Raw genomic sequence first — 21,751 nt, 5'->3', positions numbered from 1 at the left:
TCCCGGATTGGACCAATTAAATCTTGTTGGGTTTTGCTGTACCAGAAAAACAGGTTTGAAGGGTGAGTGAGCCGGTGTAACTACAGGCACAAGGGACATTTGACATAACATCTTAGTTCAAAAGGGTGGTGACGCATTGGCGATGTAAGGAATGGTTAATATTTCTTGTAGCGCCTTTGTCTAGCGGCAGTGGTGAACACTTACCATCAGGTGGCCCATACGCTCCTCCGCCTACCTATACCATACAAAAGCAGCCTGGGCAAATTTCTGATATTTATACAGTGAATAGAAAGTAATTTTTTGTTTTGCGTGCACACTTGTGTATTATATTATGTACTGCTCTTATAAGAAGGGTCGGCGTGGCCAGATTTGGTTAGGTCAGGTTAGGTTAATTAGCTTAAAAAATATAAACTACGAGAACGTTTCACTTAAATTTTCTTTAGTAGTTTGCAAAGTAGTGGTATATAATTTATCAATTTTAGTAACTGCAAACCTAGTAAAAATACGTCATTCAATTTTGATCCATAACAAGTATATTAACAAGTTAGTCTCTAATCTAAAGATTAACTCTTTAATTTTCTTGTTTCCTTATAGTTATTTTGTAGATAATAATCATTCATTACCAGCTTCGATCGATCGACCGTGCGTCGGCGTCCGTCAAGGTCCGCCAATTCGGGCTGACACCGAGAGAAATATGGGACGACTTTTAATTATCGCCAAATTGAATATTCATGACGTGCCGCCGCTTGCAGACGCCCTACATCGAGGACCATCTTCTAATAACTTTGTTTGTACATCGTTTGAGAGTCTTGGTTATAATACGATATTCTTATTAAATATAATTAGGTGTTTTCGAAATACCTAAGGTATGAAGGAACCTTTTTTACTTGGTAGAGCTTTGTCCACATATTCTCCTGCTAAATAGTAATACTTGGTATTGTTGAGTTCCGGTTTGAAGGGTGTGTGAGCCAGTGTAACTACAGGCACATGGGACATAACAACATAGTTCCCAAGGTTGGCGGCGTATTGGCGATATGAGGTTTGGTTAAAGTTTCTTACGTCACCATTGTAAGGCGGTGGTTACCATTTACCATCAGGAGGCCTATTTGCTCGTCCACCTACCATATAAGACTAAAAGGAAGACTGTCTGTGAAGATACGTCTGTTGCTTTTCACATATTGTAGCATTAAATAAAACTAATTAATTTGGAATATCTAAAACTGCACGACTCGTAAAGCTCATTGAAAGAATACGCCACTGAAAATAATCTGTTAAAAATAATCGCAATTAGTAATTGTTTTCGCAAGTTACACACTTATTTTTTTTCAAGTTGATTGACGGGAATTTTTTTTGGACTATTTTAATGTTTTTTCCGTTTCCATCACATTCAATATATTTTTTAAATGTAACGAATTGATCTACCTTAAATTATATTAACAACTATAAGTAATCTTTACAACTTCAACTAAACTATTTTGATTCCGTGAACTAACAAGAGTATTACAAAAAAAATAGTTCACAAAATAAGGCCAAAATTGTTTTTCAGTCGTAAGCTTTTTCTGACGCTTTTGTGGTAAAGTAAACGCAAAAGTATGTCTGTAAATGTCTTACTGTTGAGCAAAAACCTCCTCTCCCCTTTTGGGGAAGGCTTAGGACTTGTTATTTGTATTCCATTCCAAAGCAGATTGGATTTGGACAAAACAGAAAGTTGGATGTAGTAGTGGCAGAATTTCATAGAATAGAATAGGTATTCACACAAATATAAAACACTGAGTGGTACCAGGGTAAACTCACAACCTATGGTTTAAATTCATGTGTTCAAGTTACTAGACCATCTCAGTTCACAGCGTAAAATGGTAAATTTTATATCTCTACACACACATATATAAATACAGGCAGACGATTTTAACCTATTTCTTATTGTCGTGACTCTGAAAATTGGTAAGCAAAATTAATATGATAATAATATTTTAATACTAACGAGCTGATCTGATGACGGAGTTTTTTGATAATGGGTAAAACCTAGAGTTTGGGCTCATTTAGTTTGTCTTGATAAGACCTATATTTAATAGTTTTTAAACTATCATTTTTATAATGGCAAATAGTTCGAAGTGGTCAAATTAAACTTTTACATTAATTTAACATTTACTTGGTTGACAGCACTAAATATATTTGATTACATGATATGACAGTCATCTTAATGTCAATGCTTATTTGCAGACTTTAAGAATATTTAAGTTTATTAGAAAATATGAAACAAACTGTAAATTTATTTATCTTTGAGGAGTTGCAAAAATGTAACTTTAAATTGTTAAATCCACATACGAGTACGTGTAACCTAACGCACTAACGTGTGGCGAAAAATCTCGCATTCTGCAAGTTGAATTTATAGTGCAGGCAGATTTGAGATAGCTGTTGACGTGTTTGTATTATGTTACCGCACGGTACAATGAAAACAAAAACAATTGATATATTAGAATGTGTTAGAATGTGCGAAAAGGTTTTTCTATATTTTAAATAAATATTAAGGTACTGAATCTAGTATAACGGTTATATATCTGAGCATCACGGAGCTTGATACATATGACCGCCTTTCTAGTATTCCAGATCACGACTTCGCCGGCTTTGAAATCACCACGAATTGCTCGGGAGAAGGCATTTTGCAACTCAAAACGAGCTGCTTACATGCACGTAAACCGTTAAGATACATTTTCGATTTTCGAATCTTAAAGCTATCCCAAGGACCGCACCCGAATCGTGACATCGATTAGACGTGAGTGGTACTCAGTAATCGAGTAATACGGTTACGAAACTATAAAATATTGTGGAGTTAAGTTACGTTACGTAGGCAAGTTGCGAATTGTCCACTCGGCGCGCTACGGCGTCAGCGGCATCGTACGTTTTGAGCGATTCACGAGCCACGGCAGTGCCGCGCCGACTGCCGCGCGGAGTGAACGCCACTCGCGACCACGACGCGACCACACGCGCACCTGTGCACCTGTGCCCTGTGTTTATTGCTCTCAAAACACGTAAACAAACGAAACCGCTGTGAGAAGTGCAGCTAAGTGAGATCGGAACGTCGCACGCACGCCATCCGAGTACGCTGTGCCGAGTGACAGTTGCATTCTGCAGGTGCCTAGTTCTTTATTAATTGAAAAGTGATTGTAATGTGGTCACGGCCGCGGCTCACATGTCCGGCCCAGTTTTCACGATCGTTGCCTCCGTCTTAGAATTCCACTAGTTGCTTTGTTTGTTGGTAAATCTGGCGACACGAGAGCGATCGAGCGATGGCTGTGCCTCGGGCACTTGTTGATTCGGTTTCGGCGTTCTAATGACTTTGACGGTTATTACATTATAGTAGTTCATCTTATTCGTCTATTATGGTGCAAATTGCTTCATTTCGTAATACAAAGTAATTTGTTACCACCGTAACAACGAATTAGCAATAATGACTAACATAACATCGGGAAAATGCCTACTACGTTTCAGACGATTAGAAAATGTTGATTATATTTTTATGAATTCATGATGCATTTGATTAAATGGGCAAAAGATAAAAACGATGGGCAACTAAATTTGATAGGAAAAATAAGGAATCTGATTAAAAAAATCTTAGTTAAAAAACGTCACGACGAAACTTGTAATTGAAATTAAAATGAAAACAGTTTGTATCACAAATCGAGCAAATATACCAAAAAGTGTTGGTAAATTCCTAAAGCAATTCCAGAGCAAATTATGACAGAAACAGGACTTGAAAGCGTTTTTCTAAGTTTCCTTTGCAAATTCCAATTTAACTTATTCATTTTTCTTTTATCTGAATGTATTTACTATTGTAAACATTAATTATAAACAAAACAACACAGACAAATATGATATTTGGATAAATAAATCAGTGACGCAGTTCGCAGTTTGTGATGACCAAATGAGTGCGTTTGATGTCTTTAAATATTTTGTTAGTCGTGTGCGCATTTGATTAAATATTTCAATAAAAGATGTTTATCAATTGCATTATCTTTATTTTGAGGCGAAATATTATCACTAAAATTATATATTTAGATTTAGGTCGGCTTGCGTCTATTATCTTTTTTTTTATTTTCTAATCGCATTACAATTAGCAAAAATTGTTTTTTGGGGTAAATTAGCTTGATTTCTTAATAAAATTATGCAAAATTAGTTTCAAATGTTTGTTAGAAGATTACCGTGTGACCTTTCGGGTATCGATAGATTGTTAACATATTTGCGTCGGGCACTCGTTTTCTGTACCAAGTAACCTTTTCAAGTTGCCCCTTCACACTCTGTCTATAACTTATAATTCACTTGTTTACTGCCAAGAGAATGTCTGCCCCTTGTTCAATTTGCTGTCTCATTTATCTTACGTTTCAAGAGCTTGCTGATCATTTTGAAATTTGAAAAACTGATTGGTTTTAAAAGTTTTAAGTGGTCCATGAAATTTAAGAATGTAGATTCAAGAGCTTGCAGCTTATATACATTTTTTGTGATCCATTCAATAAAATAACTATTGATTTTTAAACCGATTTTTCTAGGTTGTTTCTACATTTCGAACGAGTAAGTGTCTGAAAGAGCTTACTCAAATAAACTATATTTTGGCGTTGTAGCTGAAAAAATAATTAAATTTGAATGTATTTTTAATTTAAGTCTAATTTAACTTATTTATCCCAAGGAAGGAAGTTTTAACACAAACCCTTTAACCGATGTCCAGTAATGCACTTTTTGTATCACATTTACCAAAATAATGGCACCGTCATTTGTTTGGATTGGTTTATTTAAGGCGTTTTATCATTTTGGATGTTAAATTACAAGCCGTATCAGTCTTTTTGGATTAATATTTATGGGTTAAATTCGCTCAGCAGTACATTAAACATATCTTATGTTGCTTGTACGTTAGGAATCATTGGATTTTTTGAATTTTATTGTTTATCCATCAATTCTCGATCAGGTTTAAAGGATGCTGGGGTTATGTCATTGTCGTTTTTTCTCCTGAGATAATCATTATTTATTGTTGTTGCAATTTTTATAAAAAAAAAATGGTCGTCTTTTTCGGTTTTGTGCGCAACCGGTCTTGTTATATTTTTCGTGATGCTTGTTTTATAATGTTTAGTATGATATGATTCGCTTTAGTTAAGGTGGTCTATTTTATAACAAGCATTTGTAGATATTTATTTATTATATTTCAATCAAATAGGAATATCTTCGTGGTTCCTGTATAGAAGAATATATCTCAAGCTGCGAGTGTCGTAATTGGCGACTGAGAGTTGTTTTTAATGCAATTTTTTGCAAGTTCCAACCGCCTCGACCATTCGTAAACTGGGTAAGTAGGTGTTATGTCCCTTGTGCCTGTAGTTATACTGGCTCACTCATCATATAAACCGAAACACAATAAATTAATATTGTTATTTGGCTGTAGAATACTGATGATCAGTTGATTGATTTTACAAAGTCCTACCAAGTCAGTCAATACTTCGTGTTATGTGTTCATTTTCAGTTTCATTATTAAAATATTTTGTTATATTTTGGGCCTACGTGTACTATTATTGCATATTATACTAAAATGTATCTTATTGGACTTACATAAGTTGTTTAGAACAACTATCGATTATTTTTTTATAGTTTGTTTGTGTGTGTGCGCGTGTTTTTATATAAGCCGTAAATATACATATATATTTGAATAAGCTACCGTACAATAACAGAACTACTTATAGTAATGTGGTGAAGATGATAAGAAAAAAGAAACAGAAATTAAACATTATTGCTTTTATTCATAATACCAAATTTTTATTAAAGCTAACTCTACACATAATATAATAGCTAGTTTCAAGTATCCGGCCGGTCTATAAAAGTGCACTTGATGCAGTTAAAAGATAAGACATGAAGAATCTTACAAGTTTTATTAGAAATATGTTCTAGGTAGAAAATAAAAACGGCAATTTGCAGCAGTATCATTTTCTGAATGTAGAATTATTTTTTTATTATTTAGTTGCCGCGGCTTCGCTCTCTTTAGGGGTTAGTCGTCAGATGATAGACAAGAAAGGTAGTCTATGTATTTCCTTGGAAGATCAAGCTTGATTCATAGCAACATTATCAAATTCGGTTTAGTGGTCTGCTCGTGAAAGACCAACAGACAGACTGACATTCGTGTTTATAATATTATTATAGATTATTAGTAAAATAATTAGTTCGTTCCACTTGGTACAGCTATCCATTATGATTGGCATAATACTTCCAGAATATAACACGGGTGAAGAAACAAGCTAGAAGTGATGTAAATGTCCTCTCTGTAATGTGAAGTCCTCTCTCCTAGTCCAAGTCCTAGTCTCCAAGTCCTAGAGGAGAAGGTTTGAGCATATTCCATCACGCTGCTCCAATGCGGGTTGATGGAATACACATGTGGCACAATTTAGTTGTAATTAGACACATGCAGGTTTCCTCACCGCCGGGCACGGGATGAATTACATGAAAATTCAGTGGTGCTTGCCCGGGTTTGAACCCGCAATCATCGGTTAAGATGCACGCGTTCTAACCACTGGGCCATCTCGGCTCTAATCTTCGAACAGATCGGTTAATTAATGAACGAATATATCATAGTGTCTGTTCGATATCTTATATTTTATTAGTCGTGCACCGCCAAAATATATTAAATTTAAATCGGAACGTGATAAAAGCGGTTATCTAAATTTTATTTAAAACTTTTTTACTATTTTGGGAATACGATTACTAATTAACAATTTATTTAATTATATTCTAATTTAAATTTCGAATTTCATATTTTTCGAGTTCATATTCTGGACACATGTCTGAGTAGAATACATGGTAGGGTAACATATGTATGTATATGAGATATCATTGTACAAGTCTTTTCTGAAACCTTTTATTTTTTTTAAATATTGTAATAAATCTTTGATTATGTCACGTGAAACAGTAAGCGATGAGACTTGTACTGCTACTTATGACTCGCTGATCAGCGTGTTTTCACTCAAATGGTTTAAAGTTTAAGATTAAGACGTATTTTAGCGAAAATACCTTTTAGTGTACTTTTTTATCCTTTACCGAACTTTATGACAGTGATAACTGTATCGAAATCAGATTGTGTAAGAACATAAATTACACGTACAATAAATTTGTAAGGGTCGTTGTTTTATTTATACGGAGACGAATTTAACGGTAATCAATTCTTTAGAAATTGTATCATTTGTAAAATAACAAGCATTTTTGCTTTAATGAAATAAGATCGTTTTTTTTTATTACAAGCTGTTGTTAACTTTAATTGTTTGTATGTAAATCTTGTAACTGAATTTATTATTTTATACTCACACTATTGATCTGAAATTTTGCATATAATTGTGGTCTAGGTTTTAATATAATAGAGTATACAAAATTATATTGTAACGGCGTCCTCCCCGCTTGTTGAGGACGTTTGTATTGCATTTTAGGCAGATTGCACAGTGGGAACAAATTCTTTTATCACGTGCAGTTTACGTCATGATGTTTTCGCCGAGTATTAGAAATACAAATTTATCACATGAAAACTCACAGCGCTTACCCAGGTTCCACCTGCAATCTGCTGCTAAGATTACGTCAATTGCCCCATTTCAGGTTTTTTAAGTGTTCATACTTTTAATTTAATAACTAGCTATCCATTATGGCTTTGCCCGGGAAGATTAAGGATCGACAGGAACAATTATATTAAACGACAATATTATTTTTTGTCCAAAAATATTCGCATTCTTATGCCATACAATTCGAGAGTATTTCATAGAGTAAGAAGTAATTTGGATTTTATCCCGTAGTGTAGTAAAGATAAAATTGTTGAAACTCAAAGCGGATAAACACGGCTAGTACATAAAGCAAGTCGGATCAGTGATGTATCCCCTCTCACCTGATGCAACTCTGCGTCGTTTTAGATCACTCGCGTTTTACTAACATTGCATTGCCGAGAAAGTTCTTTTTTTTTTTTAATTGGTTAACACAATCGGCAATCCACTGCATTATGACAATACTATTTAATTTGACGACGTAACAGATAATTAATATAATTATCTTTTTTTTTTCTTTAAATAAGTCAAGGTCAGCTGTCTTTCTTTGTAAAAAATGTGTCGATAGTTTGAGTACTTTTTTTGCTCTAATTATATTTAAATACTCCTATAGATATTATCAACTTTAAAATTTTATAAAAATAAAGGAGTTGACACTTAGTTGAGTTGGTTTTCAACTAGGAAATAATTTATTTGTTACAATGAAAATATTATTTATAAAATATATTATAATATAAGTATAAAATATAAATAATGTTAATACTAGTTTCCGCCCGCGGCATCGCTCGTATTTTTATTTCACTTCACATTTTCACACTCATAATTTTAATTAGTATTATATTTACTTAGTGTATTAAATTGATATTAGAATACAATTCTGATACATTTTTAATACGAACGTCGAGTTTACTTTCAATCGTATTGACTTTAGAGTGAATGAAAATATTGCCTTAAGCTCGGTTGTTAAACAATTTTAAAATTGAAAATTGTCTATTTAAACATGTACACGTACATCTCACTATGTTATTTAAACATAGCTTACAGTGGAAAATTAAACATTCTCATACAACATTGAAAGTTAAAAGCTGTATTAGATTATTTTAAGAGATAGTTATGTACATACAGATAGTTTCTATTTAAAAAAAAATCGTAAATTAGTAGAATTGTCCGTCCGAGTAGCAAAGTCAAAATCAAAATATACTTTATTCAAGTAGGCTTTTACAAGCACTTTTGAATCGTCATTTAACAAACTTTATTAAGTGAAGCTATCACCAGTTCGGAATGCAGATTCTACCGAGAAGAACCGACAAGTAGCTCATTGTCATGTCTGCAAGTGATTTGAAGGAGTGGGCCATTGTTTCAAATTTTGGATGTCCAAGTGGAGAACTAATTCACCTTGATATAGATATTTATGGTAGGCATTGGTCAATCGTAAAAGTCTGTCAAATTCGCCATTTTATTTTCAAGGTCGGGAACGAATCCACATGTAAAAGCATTGTTAAGGCAGATATTTGGGTTGTCGTAAAAGTCTGCCAAATCCGCTATTTTCAATTTGTTTACTCTCGATACTCTTCGATAACAAATAAATGGAATAACGGGGAAGCGAATGATAATGAAAATTAGAAAAAAAATGGTATGAACCGTATATGTATTTTGAATGTCCTGCTGATGTATGTATCTCTATAAGTACGTGATTCTCGAAGAATGGCGTTTCCAAAGGACCTTATTTATGTATGCAATCAATATTACTATAAAACCTTTTTTTTCGTCGTATCGATGACGTCATTGTGTTCATCAATATTGAATGTACACCGTTACGATATTATTAAGCTTGTTCTATTAAAAAACACTGAAAAAATCCGGAATATGACTATGTCAACGAAATTTGTATTAATAAAAGTGAACTCAATTGATTATCAAAACAGTTATATGTTTTCGTTTAAATTGAATAGTCAAAAAGCTATCATTACATTTACATAAAGTGGCACTTATTTACTTTCTGCATCAATATTATGAAAAAAAAGTAAACTAAAAATGTGTTTGAACATTATTCGCCCGGACGTACGACGTTTGCGGCTTAAAAAACTTGCTGATGACAGCTCTTTCAAGCTATGACGTAAAAACGCCCACACCGAACGACGCAAAGGCGAATTTTAAATGTTACTCGGGCTAGGGTATAAACCAACAATGTCTGGATTGTTTGATTATAGGATTTGAATGTGAAGGGATGAATGAATTGAACCTTTTGAATTAATGTTAAATGATATTCCTCGAATATTCAATTTCGTTTTATATATTAAGTAAAAATGATTACTTATAACGAAAGCATTATTGATTCACCATTTTGCAAAATTAAATTTAATGTTACATTACAACTGGATCGGTATATTCTACCGAGAAGACACATACAGCGAATTATCCAACAATATTATCTGAGTTTAATAAACAATAACCAATGTAAGAAATGAGGACGAAAATCTGGTAATGGCTTAAGCATCGGTTCAACCGTATAACAGTAAAACTATTCCTGTCAAACTGTATAAATGTGATTTGCGACTTGGGCTTTAATAATGATAATATTTGTCACTTTTCAATATTTCACGAGTTAGATACGAAGTGAATTCTTATTATTTAATTTTTGAGAAAATCCTCCTTTATTGAGGATTGAAATTTCTTCATTCTTATTGTCGATAGAATCTAATATTCCGAGTTATTATATGATATATTTGAAAATGATCATTAAAATATGAAATATTTCAATTTGGAACTCGAATCACATGACATAAAATTAATTCTTGAGTGAAAGATGGGAGGAAAGGATTGACGGTTATTTGTTGTTTAGTTAACATTGGGACGCAGTTTGTGAACATGTTATATGTATAACAATAACATAAACATAAGCAGCCCGTAAATGTCCCACTGCTGGGATAAAGGCCTCCTCTCCCTTTGAGGAGAAGGTTTAGCATATTCCACCACGCTGCTCCAATGCGGGTTGGCGGAATACACATGTGGCTGAATTTCGTTGAAATTAGACACATGCAGGTTTCCTCACGATGTTTTCCTTCACCGCCGAGCACGAGATGAATTATTAACACAAATTAAGCACATGAAATTTCAGTGGTGCCTGCCTGGGTTTGAACCCGAAATCATCGGTTAAGATGCACGCGATTATAACAATAAAATCGATTCGAATTTCGAAGTGTAAATAAAAACAATTAAACAGCGGTCGTTTGCGTTCAAACAAAGCATAAGTCGGTAAAACAGTAGCAAGCTTTATTTAGCACATTGGCAAGATTACTCGCGAAACCGTTAGGCGATTTCGCACGGAACGGTCTGTGAATGCGGAACACTTGTGTAATATGCAATTTGTTAATAAGCACCTGCAAATAAGTGCATTTTAAATTGTTATTTTATTATTTAACGCAATTTACCCTTTCGAATGACTCAAAGACGGATGCACAAGGTCGAAGAATAATAACATGAACGAAATCATTCGAAACGAAACGAACTACAGCGAACTAGTTTGTTGTAGGTACCTACTTAATTAAAATAGCGCTAAAAAATATATATGTTTTTTTATGGCATAGGATGGTCGACGAGCGTATAGGTCACCTGATGGTAATTGGTCACCACCGCCCATAAGCAATGGCGCTGTAAGAAATATTAAATATCCCTTACAACGCCAATGCGCCATCCGAAGGTTGGGACATAAGTTCCTGGTACCTGTAGTAACACTGGCTCACTCACCCAACAAAACGGAACACAACAATACTGCGTACAGTTGTTTAGCGGTAGAATATCTGATGAGTAGTTGGTACATACCCAGACGGGCTTGCACAAAGCCCTACCACCAAGTAAATAATACTCCGCCGCTGATAGTTTTTTTCTTTTTTTTTTAACGCCTTCCAGTCGTTCGTTCATTATATTTACGTCAATGTGCCGCCGATCTATGATGTGAATATTGTGCCCGTAATCAGTTTATTTATAGTCCCTTATTACCCTTCAAACCGTAACACAGTATAATAAACTGATATTGCGTGGTAGGATAACTGGCGTGTGGGTGGCAGTCACCCAAGCTTGAACTAAGACCCACCAATGTTTATAATCAGACTATGTGTTTTATAAAATGGCTATTATGTTTTTTGTGTATAAAAATATTTGTTTTTAGATCGATTTGGTACGATGTCGTACATGACGTATAGGAACTATATCAACGGTTCGTTAGTCGTAACGAAATAAATCGGCTACTGAGAACTGAGAATTGAATAATAAAACATCTGTACGAATGCTAAAAACACGGATACAAATTGCGAAACATTTATGAAAGTAAAATTGGCGCTCTAATGTGCACTTCAAAATTCTTACGTAACATTATAAAATTACTCAAGATACGTTTTAATAAATCCCATCCTTTCCTTTGATGCATAGTTTAGATGCAAGATAATTTTTTATTTTCTATTTGAGTATAAAATGCAATTTTGAGGTAAATGCTTCGAGATTTAATATTCTTGGCTTGCGAATATTTCCGTCGATTGTTTAGGGTGTGTTTTGTTATTTATTTTTACTTGTTATTAAATTTCAATAAATATAATATATTTAAATATTGTTTTAATTTTTATTTTATTTATCGATACTGAGTTGATATTCTCTCTTATACAGTAAATTTTATTTCAGTAAAATGTAAATTAGAAAAGCTCATAATAATAATTTGACGCACGTGACATTGGCGAAATAATCTGTGCCTTATTGACACAAATAAAAGGAAAAAAAAAATAGTAATTTGAATAAAGAATATTTTGATTTGTTAACAAAATGTCTGGAAGTTAATACGTCACGCTTTCCCAGTGCGGTTCGTTACACTTCCATGCTGAAATTCATTTGATAAAACCACTTTTCCAACAAAACGAGATGAGATTTAACACCACAAAACAAAACCACATGAAAACTATGTTGTGTTCACTTAGATTTGAAACTGCATTTTTACTTTATTACTTGTCCCGATTCGTTCATCTTTCACCTTTGAAGTTGAAAATTAAAAAAAAAAAACCTTATCAGCTAACGTTGTGAAAGAAACAAATATGCTCAATGTCGCGTCTATCGTTTCAGAGATGTCGTGGTATTATTATTATAGCTTATTGAGTAGAATCAGCGCGAAGTTCTACTGTTTATAGATTGATCAATCAATTGAATCCTGTAACATAAGTACTCTGAGCCTACTTCAATAAAGAATATTTTCATATTCAATTATTTATAATGAGAGAGTTATAGTATAAAATGTGATGTGATTGAAAGTCAGTTTTTATCGTTAAGTTCAGGTATTTCAAAGTATTCGGTAACGTCCACTGTGTTACCGGAGGCAATTCTACTATTTTATAAGAGTAACGATACGTTCCCGATTCTATTCTTAACAAAAATTAAACTCACTGATAACGGTTACGATATATTTTCGATTTTATTACGATCCACCTTCGACTGAGCCTTAACGCATTCATATTCGAAAACGGCGACTACGTTTCGATTCGATTACGATAAATTAAGAATTTGTTGCTTAGTTGAATTAGCTTCCAGCTTCGACATTTGATGGCTTAAATGTTCGCGTATTACATTTTGTTAATTTGAATATTAAATTTTATAATTATATTCATACATTCACCAACGTTTTGTTAAAATTTGTATTTTTATTGCATCTTTTATGAATTAATGAATATTCATGCGAAAATATTAATATAAATACACATTTATTAATAATTCACTTATAATTAATTAAATGCTCTTGTTTGAATCACGATTATATTCATTTTTGTGTTATTTAAATTGAATATGCTCCAAAAGCCTTCTCCTCAAAGGAAGAGGAGGCCTTAGCCCAGCAGTGGGAAATACGGGCTGTTTGCATACGCCACTAGGGTACTTCCATGGAATTATCCGATCCCAACCACCCGTCCGTAGTACCGGACGGCGAATAGGACACCGCAGTAGATAGGGCATGGCCCTAGGAACTGCCATCAACAGGGGGATGCGTGAAAACCAGCGCGACGGGCTGTTAATGTGAATTATATTTTACATTTGAAAGTTAAGGAAAAATTAAGCTAAAAAATGATGTTACTGTAAATACATATATGTGTTTATACATATATCTACACATATCTCATAGGTTTGTTGTTTTTACTTTTTCCGAAAGATTCGACTTCCGATTTAATTTGAAAAATCGTCAGTGTTTATGCGTCGCATGTTATTCTTGAAAACGTATAATTTGACTTGAAACAGTAAAAAGCGCACGAAACGGTCAACCGCCTCAATTTTCTACAACACTAAATCCACTACGCAGCTCGAATGCGACTTGGTGGACACATAAGGCAACACTTGCTCTGATTTAAATGTTTAACTTACTTATTTAACAATTATATTTTACTGCAATTCATTGAAGGTTTGATGACCCTGTGTATAATGTAGTTCGATCTGTTCAACATATATCGTTATATAATGTTAAGATAGCATTAACTTCAAAGTAATCTAAGGTAGCTCCGTTAGGTTTCGTAGTAACAAAAACGTACTTACAATAATTACAAATTTCGTTACCCTCTCGTTACAGCAAAGAGTGAATTAGGTATGAAGTGGGCGTGGTTTTCCGTACGTTGGAGTTCATATTGTGATTGTGAATTTTACACTTTTTAATTTCTGGAAAAGAATTATCGAATTTGACCCATTTGTTTTTGTACGTTCATCCCTTTAGGTGTCAACAAAAACTATGTTAGATTTTCACCACGATCGGATGAATGATATAAAACACAGTCGAGAGCAATGACGGTACATTTATTTTCATTACTAGTAAAATAATATCTGTTTATATATGCAAATAGTCATGGCAATCATTCGAATTGGGAAAGGTAGCTTTTCGTGTAGCTTTTTGTCGTTAATACGATTTGCGTTCTTACGATTTCCATCCATTTCTTTATTTTCAATTGTTTTTAAATCCGCATTAAGTAATTTAATGTTAAATTTTGGTATCTAGTAAACGGCATTGTTTTAAATTTTTTAAACTTTTCCGTTTCTTAAATTTAAATCATTTGTAAAAAATACATTGGTAAAGAAGGCATATTATTCGATACAAGATTGTATAGATGATAAAAAAGCGTGGAGTTAATGCTTGTTGACTTCCAAGCAGGAGTCATAACATACATATATAATTGTATTTAACTAACATGACTGTATTTTTAGATGTTGAAAAAGATAACTACTGAGTTTATTGCCGGTTCTTGTCGGTAGAATCTACATTCCGAACCGATGGTAGCTTTATTTAATATAGTTAAATAAAAAAGTATATTTTGATTTTGATTGATTTTTTTTTTTTTGGTCAATAAAGAGCCCTTTTTGTTCTGTCGACCTGAATAATTTTAAATGTGCAAATATTTCTACTTAGAATAAATTTGATAGTCAGATATCAGAAGCAATTTAAGATAGAAAATAGATCGAGAAATAATTTTACTAAAATGAAATTAAGACCTAAAAATTTTGACGTTGACACTAAAATCATTATTTTTATTAGATAAGATTATCCTCATCGACTTTAAATTTATAAATACATATTATTTGTTTTGTTTTTTTCCCTTTCGATTGCATTTAATTACCACTCTTACTATAAATATACAAAATTAAGGAAAAGAGTTTAATGTTGCTGTTTAAAGTATAACGCTGAAAGACATTTCGTTTTGAATTATGTTTTCAATTATAATATACTTATTAACGCATTTGTCTAAAATATATCTGAGTCATAATGACATTCTTGAAATAAAATAGAAAACTTCTTATGTTATGCTAGGAATATATTATATATCTCTAGTTGCACCACGCGGATTCCTTCGTTATACGTTACTGCTCCGCCCACGTGAGTCAAAGGCCGTAGCGTGATGTTATAATAGTCTACTAGTTCCTCGACCCGACTTTGTACGAATAAAATTGTTTTAAATTTGAAATTTCCTATAATCCTTTCTTAGCGAATATTGACGTTTTATAATAAAACTGTGTAATTTTAGCTGTAATTAATTAGTTTCTAATCTTCCAAAATGTGTTAAGTGCTATGTGTTGCAAAAAATATTTTCTAAGCGGGCGAGTTGATCCTAATATGAAATGAACGTTAATGTAATCACTGAAAAAAATGCGTTAATACAGGTCTAATGGTTCCTTTTTCCTTATTTCATTTCCCAAGTTATTCTTCTCTTCTTTCAATTTGATATTTTCCAGTTAAAAAGCCTTACCATGATTAGGTTGCGTTCAAATTAGTTTTTTTTCGATTTTTCTTTTCATTTACATGCTTAGCTAAGTAGCTGGTTTAATATCAACCTTTATTTCAATTACTCTGGTTACTTTAATGTGGGTCTAGTAGGTGATGAAGCCGCTCGTTGGAAAGTCAAGGTCGTTTTCAAGTTTCACGCTGATAATAAAAGCTTTTGCGGTGTCATTTGAGTCAGATTTTTCATAATAACATATTTAAATAAATATTACATTTTAATTGATATTGTTTTTAAATTAACATCACAAGATCAATAAGTATATTTTAGATATTTTGTGCTTCGTCCTCTTTCAATGTTTGTACATACAACGCTGGAACACTCACGCGAGACTTTGCTTAAAAGTTATTTTATAAAAATACATAAATTTCTACGTCAAATTACTTGTATTGATATATGATATCGCGACATACTTTATATCATATAAAATAACAAAAAGTAACTAATAGGTAGGTTTATTATAATTTGTTTTTTTCCTTTTAGAAAATTGATACAAAAGATTTATTACTAATATTTAATTTTTAGTTTTCGCTTGACATGCTTCTAAGTCTGTTTATTTTAATTAAGGCGTCATTGTAGCACCTTCCGCTTCCCTGATAATTTACTACAATTTAGTTCTTCATTAAGGAGAGCTACCTGTGAATTCACTTTTTTTATAGGTACATGTGCTTGGGCAGTAATGAAAAGCTTTCGCCAGATAGAGAGATAGATTGTGTACTGTGCAAGCCCAGTATCATATAATTGGTAATAATCTTCGTTTTGCTTCGCGACTGTGATCATATTTCGATGGAAATTGGGTGACCATTTTTTAAAACTCCAGAAGGAACGATCGTGAATGAATGAAACATTCAAACACACAATTTTTTAAATTTAATATACATTATAATATTAGTCAGAGAACATAAATCGCTACTCATTAAGAATTCAACGATCATTAAATAATTATTATATGTGAATAATAATGAGAACTGTCTATTAATTTAAATTTATAAATAATATAATGTTTTCACAATTTTATAGTGATGTAATAAAGTTCATGTTTAAACTTGTTCATCGGTGTTATGCAGAGATTTTAACATAATATTTAGATTTTATGTTTGATAAACTGTTTTATACGTGTTTTTGTTGTAACCCGAATTATTGGACACATTTTATGCATCATATAGTTAGTTATATAAGATATTTACGTTTTGTTTTTATTATTATTAGTTTTATTTATTATTTTATTTTGGTATAATTGATTTTGTTTGTAATAACATTTCTGACTACAAATTTATATAAATTATAATTAACCCATAATATTTCTTACATTTAAATTTAATTGATATTTACAATTCTTTAATGACGATTGTTTACAATTTTAACACGAAAACTGTATATTTTTCCTTATAAATACTCGATATTTATAAATACACACTATTGATTCTATTAATGTGTCGATACAAAAGTGTTTATAAATAAAGAATATTATGTTTTTTTATTATAATTTTAAAAGAGTGAAGTTGTTGTGCATCTCTGGCTCTTATAACTCTATCAACGTAGAGCGGGATTGTCTTCCTCCCCTTAAATATCAGCACAAATATAACAACCTTGACAAATGCAATCATGCATGTGTTAACGACGTCACTTTATCACCTTTTCTAGGAATACGTTCGTAATACCATTACCAGTGCTGTTTCGCAATTATCTGGATCTCAAAAGTTATATACAATACTAGTTATCAGCCGCGGCTTCGCGTTTTAGGAGTTGGTTGTCAGGTGCTAGAAAAAAAAGTAGCCTGTAGTATGTCCTTTATTAAAGCTTGCTTCATACTAAATTCATCAAGTTCAGTGGTTTGGCCGTGAAAGAACAGCAGACAGACAGACAGAGTTACGTTCGGATTTATAGTTAGTATAGATTAAAAAAAAAACTTAAATTGTCATCAGACTTGCCTTGCCAGCTGAAGTCTCCTGCTCTTTTCTCTACACTAAGACCGACTTTCTATGTTAGTTCTTATAGTTCTTATGTATAGTTTTGCGTTCATGGTCAGTCTGGACGTTGCCATTTATATATAGATATATATATACATTTATATAAATAATTATTTGATTGATGTTTAATTCATTACTGTATTTTTATAACATATTTATTTATACTTTTGTCAGTAGTTTTCCAATGGAAAACAGTTGTGTTTGTATAATTATGTCATCGTTTAAATTTATGAGTGCTAAGTGAGCCAGTGTAATTATAGCCTAAAGTTATATGACAGCATAGATCCCATGGTTGGTACTGCAATGTAAAGAATGGTTAACGCGTAATATAATCACAATATATCATTTCTTATATGGCCAGAGATGACTCTACCATAAAATGGCTTATTTACAAAAACACTACTTATAACTTGGAAAAGTCTAACTTAGCGGTGGGAACGTAAACGTGTTCAGTCAGTAATCCGACTAGAACCTACTTTGTACTAAGCGACGTATTACATCGTGTTGATGAAGGCAGAAGTGTCATTAATCATATTTTATATACACATGTGTGTATAGCCTATTTTAACCATAAAGTAAAGAGATAGTGAAGACAAATAGACAATTCTAGCGTTGATTTGACGTGATGTCGATGATCGAGATCTTGAATAGTCATTATGAATTTTGCGACGAAATTACATTTTGAATATCGAAGTTGACGGAACTTTGGAAGTAAAATTAAAGCAGGTTTAAGTAGTTAAGTGAAACAGTGTTCTATACTAATATTATAAATGCGAAAGTAACTCTGTCTGTCATTTCTTCACGCTTAAACCGCTGTACTGATTTAGATGAAATTTGGTATGGGGATAGTTTTTTATTGATCCTTGAAGGAGTAAAATGCGGGGGGGGGGGGGGTGGGGGGGGTTAGAGTTGTTTATGTTCTATAGGTTAAGTTTTATAAATTTAGTAAAGCCGCAGGTTCAGCTATTATTACAATTAAAAAGTATATATATATTGATAAAGAACTGTTTGTAGTGCATAAAATAACAGAATAATTAAAAATTTCCATGAGATATGTGCCCTTCTGCGATTGGAATAGGCTTTAACTGTTAAAGCACATAAATCCCTTGGTCCTACACCTGAAATATGCATTGTGTCGAGTCGCGGTTCTATCGAAAAATTAGTGATTAAATTGGTAATGCACTTGCGTTTACGAATTTATGCAACATTATACCCTTAAACAATATAATATCAGTTAATCTCTGATGACAATGGCCACATTTCATACAGAACACTATCTACTTTTAAAAAAAAACTTTTTCTTCTTTAAGTATTTTAATATATCTTTGTTTATTTTTCAATGAACTTAATGTAATTGTTGTAACAACTACAGACAATATTTTTAGAAAATAGCCCTTCGGTCGTTTTTAAGATATTTTGTTTCGTAGATATCACTTTTATTACATTCGATGTTCTGAGGTCGAGACAGCGTATCTCCGCCTACAACCTTTTTTGCAATATATCCTGAGCGCTATATCAAGTAATCTGTACCTATCGACTTAATCTGATAACAATGGCGTACAGTTTATATGTTTTATGCCTTTTTAAAAGTTGTTTCATAATTATAAATTTCATTTTATTAAATTGTTCTCGTTAAAATAGCTCTATATAATACAGATAATCTTTTTTCCCAATGGAATATTCTAGAAGGTTTGATGGTTTATAGCTGTGATGGCTCAGTAGGTGGAATATGTGGATCTTAAACGAATCTACTAAGTTTCATTTGCTAATTTATTTATCATTAACTTAACAATGTTTGTACTTGACGGTGTAAGACGATACATTTTTATATACCATATACTACATATATTAGAAGCTAGTAAGAAACTACACGTAAGGATCAAATCACAAAGGAAGCCCTAACATTAGCCGAATTTTATCAATCAAATGATCGACATGTTAAATCTTTATTTTGTATTTGTGTTTCATACGCTTTATTTTCAATTCTTAGCATTAAATGTTTTTCAACTTAAATCGAACCACGTGATTATTAATAAATTAATTGCTCTACGTTATCAAGTTGTTGAAGTTGTGTGATGTTTACGTGAGCCGCTTTACAATATTTTTATACAATCTCTTAATATATTTAAAACACACTCAACATGCTACAAAGGGACAAGAGGCTTAGAGCGATCTGTTTTACTTTCACCGTGCGTGACGTAATGCCGGCGACTCTACAATGGTCTTATTGTCAGTGCTTTCAAACTTGTATGGAATATGAACGAGATAAATTTGTAAGCAAAGAGATTTTATTACATGGGAATTTATTTTAAAACTATTTTTAATTCACTGACGACGGGAGATCTAAATATAACTTGTTAATACCTTTGTGCATTCACCGGTAGCTATAGAACCGAGTGCCTCGACTGTTTCATAAAATTCATGGTCTCTTTTAAATCAATATTTACATACAATTTTAACATGAAATGTTATGTTTTGTGTAAAATTGGAAATATTGAATGACCGACAAAAATAAATATAAGTGTGTTTGTGCAATTGACACACGGTAGAAGTGAAACTTTACGTATATTTTTATGTTAAGTTTCAGCGAGTTTCAGCTAGCAACTTTTATCTAATCATTCTAAATTCCATAACCCCAAATTTCTAAATAAGTTGAATATAATGATGAGGATGATAAGGGTCTGGAGTCTAGCCCGTTTTAGGGTCGTTCTATTTGGCACAATGAATTGCTGTATTTCTTAATGCAAGTCAGTCATAGTTGGGAATAGTTTCTTCTAATTAAAAACTTGTCTACGTTGGCCTTATTTTTTAGCATTAGTTTTATAATCGTAGTAGTTATTATAGTTTTAATTGTGTATACAATTATATGCACTCAAAGGCGCACTCATAATTCGACTGCATGACAGGAACAACAGTTTTTCCAAGGCACGGGAGTGTAACGCTGCCAACATGCTCGCTCCGGGATGATTTCTTGGTCAAAAAAATTCAGTAACAATTTCTCGGTCCTTTGCTCATAATTCAGGAAGTATACAGTAAAAAAAACGCTTTATGGAGTATACTTACCAATCATTTTATAATGGATATATTAAATATAACAGTAAAAAAATTACTCGTGTTAAAAACACTCATTTAAATACAATCGGAGATCCATTAATGTACATTAAGCGTTTCCGTATCAATTAAAAATAGATGGTTTTTATTTACCACTTTCATTAACTTTAATGGATTTTTTAGGTAATCTTTCGATAATAAGCCTTTTTTTATCGATGTGTTGCGTTATGAAGGGTAAGCACAATTCAGAAGTGTCACCAAGACTAACTGACAATATTTTATTATATAAAGACTATTTTATACTTCTTGCATTATATACGAAGAGGTAAACAAAATGTATGATCTCAGTATTAATGGTCCCCTTTGCCTGTCAGCCTTTTTCTACTACCAAGTCTAATTCTTTGTGAGAATAAGCTGCCAGATATTTAGATTTATAGATTATCGGCCCTTTAGATCTAAAGTATTTCATAATAATTCGTATTAAATACTTTTTATTACAATATTAAAGCCTGTTATAGTAATTAGAACGTATTTCTTAACCATTTACTCAATCGTCGGTTTGTATATCTAAATTCCAGAATAAGCAGAGCAGAAAGAATTAGTATTCTAGGCTGTCTCGACGAGAGCCTGTAACGCATCGTAAAATTATTATCCAATTTCAAAAGATTTACTTTTTATTTTAAATATATAAGTTTGTTCGTCTTTAGAATTTTTCATATAAAACTAGTATCTATTTTCAGTAGAAAAGCCAGTATTGATAATATTTTTAGTTTTGCAAGTGAACTGTTGCATAATGTCGTATGTTATAATCTTCTTTAGAATATATCGTCGATTCTTTTTGTAAGTGTTTTGTTTTATTTTATGTGTGTTTGTACAAATAGTGTGTAAACCGTGT

The 21,751-nt window shown here is 32.3% G+C and overlaps 1 protein-coding gene across 2 annotated transcripts in view; it reads left to right on the top strand.

Moving 5' to 3' along the window:
- Positions 1-2,931: 2,931 nt before the first annotated feature.
- LOC125065083 (terminal nucleotidyltransferase 5C-like) overlaps positions 2,932-21,751 on the top strand; it is a 218,054-nt gene continuing 199,234 nt past the window's right edge. For both annotated transcript variants that reach the window (XM_047672504.1, XM_047672503.1), the window contains exon 1: positions 2,932-3,132. The gene's annotated coding sequence lies outside the window, so the exon portion shown is untranslated. The remainder of the gene's footprint in view (positions 3,133-21,751) is intronic.

Source organism: Vanessa atalanta, chromosome 7 (genome assembly GCF_905147765.1).
Source record: "Vanessa atalanta chromosome 7, ilVanAtal1.2, whole genome shotgun sequence".
Classification (NCBI taxonomy): Eukaryota; Metazoa; Arthropoda; class Insecta; order Lepidoptera; family Nymphalidae; genus Vanessa; species Vanessa atalanta.
Note: the sequence above shows the minus strand (reverse complement) of the source record. Positions and strands in the feature narration are given on the sequence as shown.